This window comes from Nomascus leucogenys, chromosome 14 (genome assembly GCF_006542625.1).
Source record: "Nomascus leucogenys isolate Asia chromosome 14, Asia_NLE_v1, whole genome shotgun sequence".
In the NCBI taxonomy this organism is placed as follows: Eukaryota; Metazoa; Chordata; class Mammalia; order Primates; family Hylobatidae; genus Nomascus; species Nomascus leucogenys.
Window position 1 is genome coordinate 87,849,327 of NC_044394.1, and position 12,846 is coordinate 87,862,172.

Below are 12,846 nucleotides of genomic sequence, written 5' to 3' on the forward strand. Positions count from 1 at the left end.
CATGGGCTCTCTCCGTGTGGCTGTATCCGATGTTCAGAACGGCCACTTCCTAGCTCAAGAATGGCAATCAGCCTCTGCAAGGAGCCTCTCCCGTCCGGTGGGAGGGGGCGCCCTGTGTCCTCCAGAGAAACAAGGCCAGGGAGCTCTGAGTCAAATGTGGGATGCAGACCAGGTGCGGTGGCTCACTTCTGACATCCCAGCATTTTGGGAGGCCGAGGCGGGTAGATTGTTTGTGCCCAGGAGTTCGAGACTAGCCTGGCCAACTGCGCAAAACCCCGTCTCTACAAAAAATAGGCGTGGTGGCATGTGCCTGTGGTCCCAGCTACTCAAAAGGCTGAGATAGGAGGATCACTTGAGCCCTGGAGGCAGAGGATGCAGTGAGCTATAACTGTGCCACTGCATTCTAGCCTGGGCAACAGAGTGAGACCCTGTCTCAAAAAAAAAAAAAAAAAAAGTGCGACGCGGTGGCAGAGATGGGTAAAAGCAAATGTGGTTTCCTTAGGTGGATGAAGAGGCAGAAGCGTAGGAGAGGGTCCCCTTCATTCAGCACATGCCTCTGGCTTTTTATTACAGAGACACGCAGAGCCATGCACCCGTCTCACAGCTTCGACACTGAGGGCTTCATGGCCAGCTTTAGACCTACACTCAGCCTTCACCCACCCTTCACGAAATTATTTGGAAGAAAAAATTCCAGGCATGAAGCAGTCTCATTTATAAATATTCCAGTACACATATGTTTAAAAAACAAAAACTACTTTTTTTTTTTTTTTTGAGACGGAGTCAGGCTGGAGTGCAATGGCACGATCTTGGCTCACTGCAACCTCCGCCTCCTGGGTTCAAGTGATTCTCTTGTCTCAATCTCCTGAGTAGCTGGGATTACAGGTGCCTGCCACAACGCCCAGCTAATTTTTGTATTTTTAGTAGAGACAGGGTTTCACCATGTTGGTCAGGCTGGTGTCGAACTCCTCACCTTGTGATCTGCCCGCCTCGGCCTCCCAAAGTGCTGGGATGACAGGCGTGAGCCACTGCACCCAGCCAAAAAATAAGAACTACTTTTAAAACCTTTTTCCAGGCCAGGTACGGTGGCTCACACCTGTAGTCCAAGCACTTTGGGAGGCCAAGGTGGGCGGATTGCTTGAGCCCAGGAGTTCAAGACCAGCCTGGACAACATGGAGAAACCCCAACTCTACAAAAAATACAAAGATTAGCTGGGTGTGGTGGTGCATGCCTGTAGTCCCAGCTACTCAGGGGGCTGAGGTGGGAGGATCTCTTGAGCCCAGGAGGTGGAGGTTGCAGTGAGCTGAGATCGTACCACTGCACTCCAATCGGGGTGACAGAGTGAGATCCTGTCTCAAACAACAACAACAAAATCCAAAATAGCTTTATCACACGTCAAAAACTTACTTAGAATTCATCGATGTTATCAAATATCCAGTCAGTGTTCTGACATCTCTGACTGTCTCATAGACGCTTTTGTGTGGTTTATGGGTTTGAATCAAGACCCAAATAAGATCCATCCATTGCAGTTGGTTGATCTGACTCCTAGGTCTCTCTCTCTCTCTCTTTTTTTAAATAACTATTTTTTTTTCCTCCAAGGTCACTTTGAACAGTGAGTTTGAAACTCCCCCTTCTTTCTTTCTCTCTTTTTTTTTTTTTTTTTTTTTTTTTGGGACAGAGTCTCGCGCCATTGCCCAGTCTGGAGTGCAGCGGTGTGATCTCAGCTCAGTGCAACCTCTGCCTTGAGAGTAGCTGAGATTACAGGTGTGCACCACCACACCTGGCAAATTCTTGTACTTTTAGTAGAGACGGGGTTTCACCGTGTTGGCTAGGCTGGTCTCAAACCCCTGACCTCAAGTGATCTGCCTGCGTTGGCCTCCCATAAGCCACCGTGCTTGGCCTCCCGGGTCTCTCTTATTCTCCAGGTTGTTTCTCCCTTCCCCCACCCTATCCTCGTGCTGAGAAAGGCGTTCCCATCATAATTCAAACTTCAATCAAAAGTCTCATAATGCTTCGCCATATGGACTTTTTTTTTTTTTTTTTTTTTTTTTTTAGATGGAGTCTTGCTCTGTCGCCCAGGCTGGAGTGCAGTGGCGCGATCTCGGCTCACTGCAACCTCCACCTCCCGGGTTCACACCATTCTCCTGCCTCAGCCTCCCAAGTAGCTGGGACTACAGGCACCTGCCACCATGCCTGGCTAATTTTTTGTATTTTTAGTAGAGAGGAAGTTTCACCGTGTTAGCCAGGATGGTCTCGATCTCCTGACCTTGTGATCCACCCACCTCAGCCTCCCAAAGTGCTGGGATTACAGGCCTGAGCCACCACGCCTGGCCATGGACATTCTTTAATGGTGTATTTGAACAGTTAGCTGCCCCCTGGCCCATGTGCACACTTTGTTATGCAGAATCTGTTATTCCAGGGGCAGCCAGAAGAATCGTGTTTCTTACTGTGTGCAGTTACTGCCCAAAAAGCAAGAACAAACTTACGACATCTGAAGTTTGCTCCAATGTCACATTAAATGTGATCCACTTAATATCTACTGCAGAAATATTTGGATTGTTTCTTCTGTGTGTCCAAATATGTAGGGAAAGTGGTTGAGTGGTATACTATAATAATAATATCAAAACTTTCCATTTCATACAAATGAACTTATGTGGCATTTGCAGCCCACATTTGGAGTTTTAGTAAGCAGCCCGCCAGGTGATTTATACCCTTTTCATATATTTATGCATTTAAGTCAAACTTGAAATTTAAAACATATACAAAAATGCAGAGAATGGTATCACCAACTCCATGTGTCTATAATCTGTTTTCAACAATTATCCACGTTTTGCTGATCTTTGAAAATGATTTAAGATCAGTTTGTAGGCCGGGCGCCATGGCTTACACCTGTAATCCCAGCACTTTGGGAGGGCGAGGCGGGAGGATCACCTGAGGTCAGGAGTTCGAGACCAGCCTGGCCAACATGGCGAAATCCCGTGTCTACTAAAAATACAAAAATTAGGCCGGGCACGGTGGCTCACACCTGTAATCCCAGCACTTTGGGAGGCCGAGGCAGGCAGATCACCTGAGGTCAGGCGTTCAAAACCACCCTGGCCGATGTGGTGAAACCCTATCTCTACTAAAACTACAAAAATTAGCCAGGCGCAATGGTGGGCGCCTGTAATCCCAGATACTCGGGAGGCTGATGCAGAATCGCTTGAACCCGGGAGGCGGAGGTTGCAGTGAGCCGAGATCGTGCCATTGTGTTCCAGCCTGGGCGACAAGAGCGAGACTCCATCTCAAAAAACAAACAAAACAAAACAAAACAAAAAAATTAGCTGGGCGTGGTGGTGCACGCCTGTAGTCCCAGCTACTCAAGAGGCTGAGGCAGGAGAATCGCTTGAACCCAGGCAGCGGAGGTTGCGATGAGCCGAGATCGCACCACTGCACTCCAGTCTGGGCAACAGAGTAAGACTCTGTCTCAAAAAAAAAAAAAAAAAAAAAAAAAAAAAGGGAAAAGAAAAAATCAGTTCGTAGACTCACATATGGGGTAACGACATTGTTAAGGACACAACTAGACACCATTATTTCCTCTCAGTCTTGTTTACCCTGTGAAAGAAAAATGCATGGGGACAGGTGAGGTCAGCCTCAACCCATCAACAGAGATGTGTGCACCCATCACGGAAAAGCAGCAAGAGACCCTGCAAGATCCAATCTGAAGGGACGTGGGGCCTGGTGGTGGAGCTGGGGAGCCACCAGGACTGGTTAAAGAACTTTGGAGCTGGCCGGGTGCGGTGACTCACGCCTGTAATCCCAGCCACTCGGGAGGCCGAGCTGGGAGAATCACTTGAACCCCAGAGGTGGAGGTTGCAATGAGCCAAGATGGAGCCACTGTATTCCAGCCTGGGCGGCAGAGCGAGACTCGGTCTCAAAAAAATAAATAAAAATAAATAAAATACTTTGGAGCTGATCGGAGAATTTGAGCCTAGTTATAGGACACATAGTAGCAGTATCTTTTCCCTCCTAATTTTTAATGGATATTTTTACCTGATCTAACTTTAAAAAATAATTAAACCCGCCGGGCGCGGTGGCTCACGCTTGTAATCCCAGCACTTTGGGAGGCCGAGGCGGGCGGATCACGAGGTCAGGAGATCGAGATCACGGTGAAACCTCGTCTCTACTAAAAATACAAAAAAATTAGCTGGGCGTGGTGGCGGGCGCCTGTAGTCCCAGCTACTCGGAGAGGCTGAGGCAGGAGAATGGCGTGAACCCAGGAGGCGGAGCTTGCAGTGAGCCGAGATTGCGCCACTGCACTCTAGCCTGGGCGACACAGCAAGACTCCGTCTCAAAGAAAAAAAAAAAAAAATTAAACCCAAACAGTGGAATTACAATATTTTAGTAGCATCAATTTTATGATAGGCAATTTGCTACGACCATAGATTTTTTTTTTTTTTTTTGAGACAGTCTCACTTTGTCACCCAGGCTGGAGTGCAGTGGCACAATCTTGGCTTACTGCAATCTCCACCTCCTGGGTTTAAGCGATTCTCATGCCTCAGCCTCCCAAGTAGCTGGACTACAGGCATGCCACCACACCCAGCTAAGTTTTGTATTTTTAGTAGACACGGGGTTTCACCATGTTGGCCAGGATGATCTCGATCTCTTGACCTCATGATCTGCCCTCTCAGCCTCCCAAAGTGCTGGGATTACAGGCATGAGCCACCGCATCTGGCTGCCTTCTAACCATTTTTAAGTGTACAGTTCAGTTAATTACACTTACAATGTTTTTATGGCCATCACCACTATTTCCAAAAGTTTTTCACCACCCCCTAGAAACTCTGTAACCAGTATGCAATAACCCCCTGTCCTCCTCCTCCTAGCCCCTGGTAACCTCCAGTCTACTTTCTGTCTCTATGGATTTGCCTGTTCTAAATATTCCATCATCCTGCATGATTCCACCTGTTATGTCCAGCTCACTTAGCACGTCTTCAAGGTCCATTGGTATTATAGCATGGATCCATGCTTCCTTCTTTTTCACGGCTAATATTCCATTGTGTGTATCTGTTACATTTTGTTTATCCATTCATCCATCAGTAGACACTTGGGTTGCTTCTGCCTTTTGGCTATTGTGAATAATGTTGCTATGAACATGGGTGTGCAAATATGTGTGTCCCTGCTTTTAATTGGTATATATATACACACACACACTTAGTATATGTATATAGATATCTATACACTATAGATATATGTAGATATATGTCTACTATAGATATGTAGAGCCATATATGTATATTCAACATTAACCTACATTAATTAATTCAACATTAATCTTTGAAGGAAAGGACATTAAGTTGTTTCAAATTCAGCTTCTCTGATTCAGCATATATATATCTAAACTACTATATATTTATATATCTATATATACAGTATATATGTATGTACACAGTATTATGTATAATTATTGCAATACAGGCCAAGCGCAGTGGCTCACACCTGGAATCCCAGCACTTTGGAGGGCCAAGGAGGGTGGATCACCTGAGGTCAGGGGTTTGAGACCAGCCTGGTCAACATGGTGAAACCTCATCTCTACTAAAAATACAAAAAATTAGCTGGGCGTGGTGGTGCAACACCTGTAATCTCAGCTACTCGGGAGGCTGAGGCAGAAGAATCCCTTGAACCCGGGAGATGGGTTGCGGTGAGCTGAGATGGCGCCACTGCACTCCAGACTGGGCGACAGAGCAAGACTCTGTCTCAAAAATAAATAATGAAATTACAATATAATTATACATAATAGTACACAAATAAAATTGTATTGCAATAATTAAGTCTGGGAGCATAATTATATAGATAGTATCTATATCTACATACATAGTATATATATGTATATCGATATACATAGTATATATACATAGTATATATACTATGTATATACTACGTATATGTACTGTATATATACTATGTATATACACTACGTATATACTATGTCTATACTATGTCTGTATACTGTGTCTATACTATCTATATACTATGTCTATACTGTATATATAGTGTATATATACAGTTTATATAGAGATAGTATGTATAGTAGTCCTATGTTTCGCTTTTGGAGGAAGCACTGTCCTGTTTTCTGCAGTGACTGCACCATTTTACATGCCAACCAGCAGTGTCTGAGGGTTGGTCAGCTCTAAAGTTATTCTTCCTACACCTCCCGAAGTGGAATTCCAAAACCGCCTTGTTAGACCAGCCTGACAATTTACAATATTCATGGAAAGACACTTCCTAATATGTTCAAAATTCCAAGGTTAAGATGCCTGGAAGTTATATTAAAAAAATAGAACAGCTGTCTTTGCCACATCTACTGTGAGAATGAAGACCGTTCCCAGCAACCAACCCGTGGATATTCCAGAAAAGGTCAACGTTATTCTAAAGGAAAACACAGTTATTGGGAAGGGCCTGAGAGGAGCCCTGAGGAGGGACTATATTTATTTATTTATTTAATTTATTTTTTTGAGACAGGGTCTCACCCTGTCGCCCAGGCTGGAGTGCAGTGGCGCGATCTTGGCTCACTGCAACCTCTGCCTCCCAGGTTCACGCAATTTTCCTGCCTCAGCCTCCCTAGTAGCTGAGACTACAGGCACATGCCACCACACCTGGCTAATTTTTGTATTTTTAGTAGAGACATGGTTTCACCATGTTGGCCAAGCTGATCTCAAACTCCCGGCCTCAAGTGATCCGCCTGCCTCTGCCTCCCAGTGTTGGGATTACAGGTGTGAGCCACCTCGCCCAGCCGTGAGGAGGGACATTAATCACATCATTGTAGAACTCAGTCTCCTTGGAAGGGAAAAGAGGCTCTGGATTGACAAATGGTGGGGAAACAGAAGGGAGCCGGCTGCCATTGAGACTGTTCGTACTCGTGTACGGAGCATGGTCAAAGGGGTTGCCCTGGGTTCCATTACGAGATGAGCTCTGTGGGTGCTCACTTCCCCAGAAACGTCGTTATCCAGGAGAACGGGACTCTTGTTGAAATCCAAAACATCTTGGGTGGAACATCCATCTGCAGGGTTCGGAGGAGGCCAGGTGTTGCTTATTCAGTATCTCAAGCCTAGAATGTCGAATTAATCTTTGAAGGAGACGACATTGAGCTTGTTTCAGTCTTGTTCAAATTCAGCTGCTCTGATTCAGCAAGCAGCAACAGTTAAAAACAAGGATATCAGAAAATGTTGGGGTGCTGTCTACGTCTCCTAAAAGGAACAGTTGTGCAGGCTGCTGAGGAAGTTCTAAGAGTTGTCCAGCTACAGAAACACGATGTTGGATGACTCCTCAGACCCATCTGTGATATTTAGATGATGCAATAAGAGACCTATAATTTGGAAAAAAAATTTAAAAAAATCACATTGAAAATCACAAAGCATAAGCCATCTACACCTTTTTTTTTTTTTTTTTTTTTTTTTTTTGAGACAGAGTCTCGCTCTGTCGCCCAGGCTGGAGTGCGGTGGTGCGATCTCGGCTCACTGCAACCTCCATCTCCCGGGTTCAAGTAATTCTCCTGCCTCAGCCTCCTGAATAGATGGGATTACAGGCAAATGCCACCACGCCCAGCTGATTTTTGTATTCTAGTTGAGACAGGGTTTCGCCATGTTGGTCAGGCTGGTCTTGAACTTCTGACCTCAAGGTGATCTGCCTGCCTCGACCTCCCAAAGTGCTGGGATTAGAGGCGCAAGCTACTGCGCCCAGCCCATCTACACCTTTGCAGGGGATTCTGGAGAATTCCATGTAGCAGGATGACCTATGGAGACAAACTTGCCTCTCACCCGAGGCACCACTCACCTGTCTGTAGCCTGAGTGCTTCATCTATAGCTGGGACCTCTTGCCTGTGGGGCACATGGTCCACCCCTCCAGCCTCAGCCCTCCCAATGGCCTCCTTTTCTTTTCTTTTTTTTTGAGACGGAGTCTCGCTCTGTCTCGCAGGCTGGAGTGCAGTGGCACGATCTCGGCTCATTGCAACCTCCACCTCCCAGGTTCAGTGATTCTCCTCTTTATTTTCTTGAAGGTGCCAAGCTCGCTCCTGTCTTGGGCATTTTTGTTTCCATTGCCTCTTCCTTCTCCTGTCATTCCCAGAACCTCCTCCTTTCCCCTTGCTCCCTTCTTACCAAGCCGGCCTCCTCCCCCAACATCTTTTGCAGGCCACTTTCCCAGCCCAGGAGTTGGGGGCTGGAGCCCTTTAGCAAGTGCTTCCTAGGGAACCTTCAGGTCCCTCTGGGCAGAAAGGAGCCCAGAAGGGTGGATATTTGGGGGAGATGGCTGGCACCAAGGGGGCTGGGACTGCAGGAGGCTGTGTGGGGCTGGGACTTGGAGGGAGGTGACGGAGCAAGGGGAAGGGCTGGCGAGTGTGAGCGTGAGAGTCGGTGGGTTTTGAAAGTGTGTGAGTGTGGTGGGGTGTGTGAGTGTGTGTGAGGATGTAAGAGAGAATGTATGTGTGCGTGTGTTGGGGGAATCCCTGGGAGCAAACTTATTGTGGAAAGGGTGGCATCCTGCCCAGCTGCATTCAGGGGGAAGGACCTCTGCCAGCCTAGGACACATCTGGCTGAGGTGCCCCTTGAGCTTGAGAGCAGTACCAGGGGACCGATGCAGGGAATCCGCAGACTAGAAGACCAGGGTGCACCTCCCCAAACAGCCGGCTGCCTGGAGTAGCTCTTTGGAGCCTGGGTAAACCCCTGGAGATCTGTCCTATTCAAAGGAGGCAGAGAGCCCCCAAAATGATTGAGGTTGGGAATTCCAACCATCGATGGGGGAGAGGTATTAAACTAATATAGTTTACCAAAATGAAACGAGAAAACGCTGGGAGGCCGGGCGCGGTGGCGCACGCCTGTAATCCCAGCACTTTGGGAGGCTGAGGTGGGCAGATCACCTGACGCCAAGAGTTCAAGACCAAACATGGCGAAACCCCATCTCTACTAAAAATACAAAAATTAGCTGGGTGTGGTGGCATGCACCTGTAATCCCAGCTACTCTGGAGGCAGAGACACGATAATTGCTTGAACCTGGGAGGTGGAGGTTGCAGTGAGCTGAGATTGCACCACTGCACTCCAGCCTGGGCGACAGAGTGAGACTCCACCTCAGAAAAATAAAAAACAGAGAAAACTACAAAATATGTATCCTGACTTGTGCCAAAGCATCTCGAAGCAGCTGCTGCTCTTGCTCCTGGAGCTCCTCCGAGCCCCTGTCCCCATCTCCTGCAGGGATGGGAAGGACGACATACGTTGCTGTTCTTCCTAAGGAAAGTGGCATCCCTCCCAAACCTGGGAACTCAGGTCTCCGTGGACCACACAGACACCTGAGGAAAGGTTTTGCATCAGAGGCTGATGGCAGAGGCTCTACCAGTCTAGCAAGTCACCTGACTGATGTGAAGGGTTCCCCTAGAGCAGGAGGGACATCTGGGCTGAAAACCCTCATGTGAAATGGCCTGGGTCCCCCAGGCACTCGACACCCATGAAATGCAACCCCAGCGGGTGGAAAAGCAAGTCCACGATTGCACTCCCCTGCCAGGCTAGGGAGAAATGCTGCTATTGCAATTCAGGGGCAACACACCCACCCCCACAGACCTGAGGGTGGCTGCAACTGTCAGCCACACCCAAAGAATGCAGGGCAGGCTCACTGTGGATAAATGTTCGTGAAAGCACCACATGGAAATTGAAATATTTGAGATGAGACTGAATGATCTCTAAATCCTAAAAGAGAAAACTAGAGAAACGTTAAAGATGAAAGAATAAAATATTCTGTTATAGAAAGCTGTAACCAAAACGGATCACATTAGAACTTATCTCAAGAAAAAGGTGCATTAACAGAATAGTTGTATTGTCACCCAAAAATTACCTGGTCGGCTCCCTGCCTGGGAGGTCAAGGTAAGATGGGCTCAACTCCTCTTCTGGTTTCACAGCCTGTAGAAGATGGCTGAGATTTGGGCTAATTTCGGGAGAGACCTACGTTGCATTTCTTTTTTTTTTTTTTTAAGACCAAGTCTTGCTCTGTTGTCCAGGCTGGAGTGCAATGGCGCGATCTCGGCTCATTACAACCTCCGCCTCCCAGGTACAAGCGATTCTCCTGTCTCAGCCTCCCTAGTAGCTCGGATTACAGGCGTGCGCCACCATACCCAGCTAATTTTTGTATTTTTAGTAGAGACGGGTTTTCACCATGTTGGCCAGGCTGGTCTGGAATTCCTGACCTCAAGCGATCTGCCCGCCTCGGCCTCCCAAAGTGCTGGGATTACAGGCGTGAGCCACTGTGCCCAGCCTTTTCTTTTTCTTTTCTTTTGAGACAGAGTCTCGTTCCGTCGCCCAGGCTGGAGTGCAGTGGCGCCATCTCAGCTCACTGCAACCTCCACCTCCTAGGTTCAAGGGATTCTCGTGCCTCAGCCTCCTGAGTAGCTGGGATTACAGGCGCACACCACCACACCCAGCTAATTTTTGTGTTTTTAGTAGAGACAGGGTTTCGCCACATTGGCCATGCTGGTCTCGAACTCCTGACCTCAGGTGATCCGCCCACCTTGGCCTCCCAGTGTTGGGATTACAGGCGTGAGCCACCGCGCCCAGCCCAAGGATTCTTACAGATACGGCATAGTCTCAGCATCAGACTAATACAGTTATCTTGTTTGCTTTTTTCAAAAAACACCAGCGCCCAAGTAATAAATACAAGGTGAATTTTGTTCCAAGTACATTTAGCCTCTCTCCCCATCTCCAGTCCCTGCTTTAAGATCCGTGGGGAGGGCATGGAGATTCGTTTTGGGTTGTTTACCTGTGACTTCACCCTACTCATCATTCCTACTTATATCAAAAAAGACACAGCAGATACAACTGTGTTTGCAAAGTTCTGCCTTTTGGATAAAGTAGTTTATGCCAATCCTGTGCTTCTCTGAGTTTCTGAGGTCAGGCCAGGAACCAACACTCTCCACCTGCCCAGGGGAATGGGGAGGAAGCCAGCGAAGTTGCCTCAGATCAAGAGGATTTTTAAAAATACTGCGAAAGAAATACGTGCTCACAAATACTCAGCTAAAACCTTCGCAGAGCTTTTGGAGGGAGTGGGTGGAGCTAGGGATTGCACAGCGGCCACCAGACTACAAAGGTCAAATCTCACACTCTCAGATCCCTAATTCCGAAGAGCCATTTCCTCGGCACCCCCAGGCTTTGGCCGATCGCTCCCAGATCCCTCCCTCCCCAAACTGCAGGTGCTCCGCGTGTGGGAGTCACGGATGGCCCCAGAGCCCGGGACGTTAAGGCCGAGCGCCCGCGCCTCCGCTTCTCCACAGCCACGGGACGGCCAGGGGGCAGGTGGGAGCCCAGCCTTCTCCCTGCCCGGGAGACAGGGCTGGAGCGCTGTTGCAGGGGTGGGTAAAGTCCCTCGAGTCCCCGTTCTGGGGCGGGGGCGCGCGCCACTGTCACACTTTAGGCGTCCGCAACGCCGCCAGGTGCGCTCGGCCGACCCGGAAGTAGCGGCACCACTCCAGCGCTGCGGAGACGTCACCCGACCGCGGCACAGGAGCGGGAGCGCCTTTGGCTCTGCGCACTTGCGTCATCACGTAGGCTGGCGGGGTCCCGTGATGGGGAGGAGACGTAGGCGTCACGGAGGCGGCGGTGGGCGGGGACAGGGTGTTAGCGGAATCTAGCCCCGCCTCTTAAAGCCTCCCGACCCTTTCGGTGTTAGCGCAGCGCGGCCGCTGGGTGCGGCGCCTTTAAGCGTCGCCGTGACACGTGTGTGCGGCGTCGGAGGCCCGGATGGTGCGAGTGCTGGGCCGCGGGCCGAAGGAGTCGCCAGGGCTGCGCAGGCTTGTGGCGCGCCGGCGGAGAGGCCGGGGTAGGCTGCGGTCGGGTCGGGTCGGTGCGCAGGCCTGGGGACGAGACCGGGGCGGGGGGTTCCGCGAGGCCTGGGGCGCTGGAAGGGCTGACGGGCGCAGCCGGGACGCTCAGGGAGGACGTAGGCGTGCGTCCGCGCAGGGCTTCGGCCGTCCCCGAGGAGGACCCGGGATGCTCCGCCCGCTCGCGAGCTCGCTTCTCCAGAGCCCGGATCTTCCCGAGGAGGGTCCGGGGCCGGGCTGTCCTCGCCGGTCTCCGCCGTCCCCCGGGCTCCGGGCCGGTGGTGGGGGCCGCCGGTGCCCGCTGTCTGCGCAGGATTCAGGTCGACTTCGGAGAGGTCGAGGTCGGAATCAGGGCGAGGGCGTCGCGTGCGGCCGCAGAGCTCAGCGGGGCGGGTGCGGCCTCGGGGCGGGCACCTCCCTCGTGGCTGCGGAGGCCACGGAGCCCGGGGCGGGGTGCGGTTCCGATGCCGCTGCTTCTGGCGGGTGGCCTGGGGGTCCTGGGCCTGGGGCTGGAATGGCGGCCGCCAAACCCAGACACACGAGAGGGGAGACTCCGCGCACCCCGGTTTACGTAACGCTCGCCACGGAGCCAGTCTCGGGGAGAGGTGCTCAGGTCGCTGTGCCCGCGGCCGGGCTCGGGGCAGGCGCTGCGGAGTCGCCCGGGAGGCCCCTGGAGCGCCGCGCTGGGCCCCGGGAGGCTGCTGCATCCGTGGGCTCCTCTCCCCAGCACGTGGTTGACCCTGCGAGCATCCATTGCAGTTCATCCTGGAAAAGTGACTTTAGAAGGAAGAGGGAGCGGGAATGAGCCTGAATGGTGCTGGCTGGGGTTCGCGCAGGTGGAAATGTGGATGAGGCCTGTGCTGTCCCTGGACCAGAGAGAGCATCCTTCCTGAGTTGGGTAGGGTGTTGATGGTGTGTGTTCGGAGGGATTGCTAGTGGTTACAGGAACGCTTGTCTCGGGCTCCTACACCTCAGAGAGAGAGAGAGCGTTGTTTAGGTTATTGCTTAATGTTTTAGGTGGA

The 12,846-nt window shown here is 50.5% G+C and overlaps 1 protein-coding gene across 2 annotated transcripts in view; it reads left to right on the forward strand.

Moving 5' to 3' along the window:
* The first annotated feature begins 11,660 nt into the window (after positions 1-11,660).
* USP36 (ubiquitin specific peptidase 36) overlaps positions 11,661-12,846 on the forward strand; it is a 44,797-nt gene continuing 43,611 nt past the window's right edge. For both annotated transcript variants that reach the window (XM_030828293.1, XM_030828296.1), the window contains exon 1: positions 11,661-11,823. The gene's annotated coding sequence lies outside the window, so the exon portion shown is untranslated. The remainder of the gene's footprint in view (positions 11,824-12,846) is intronic.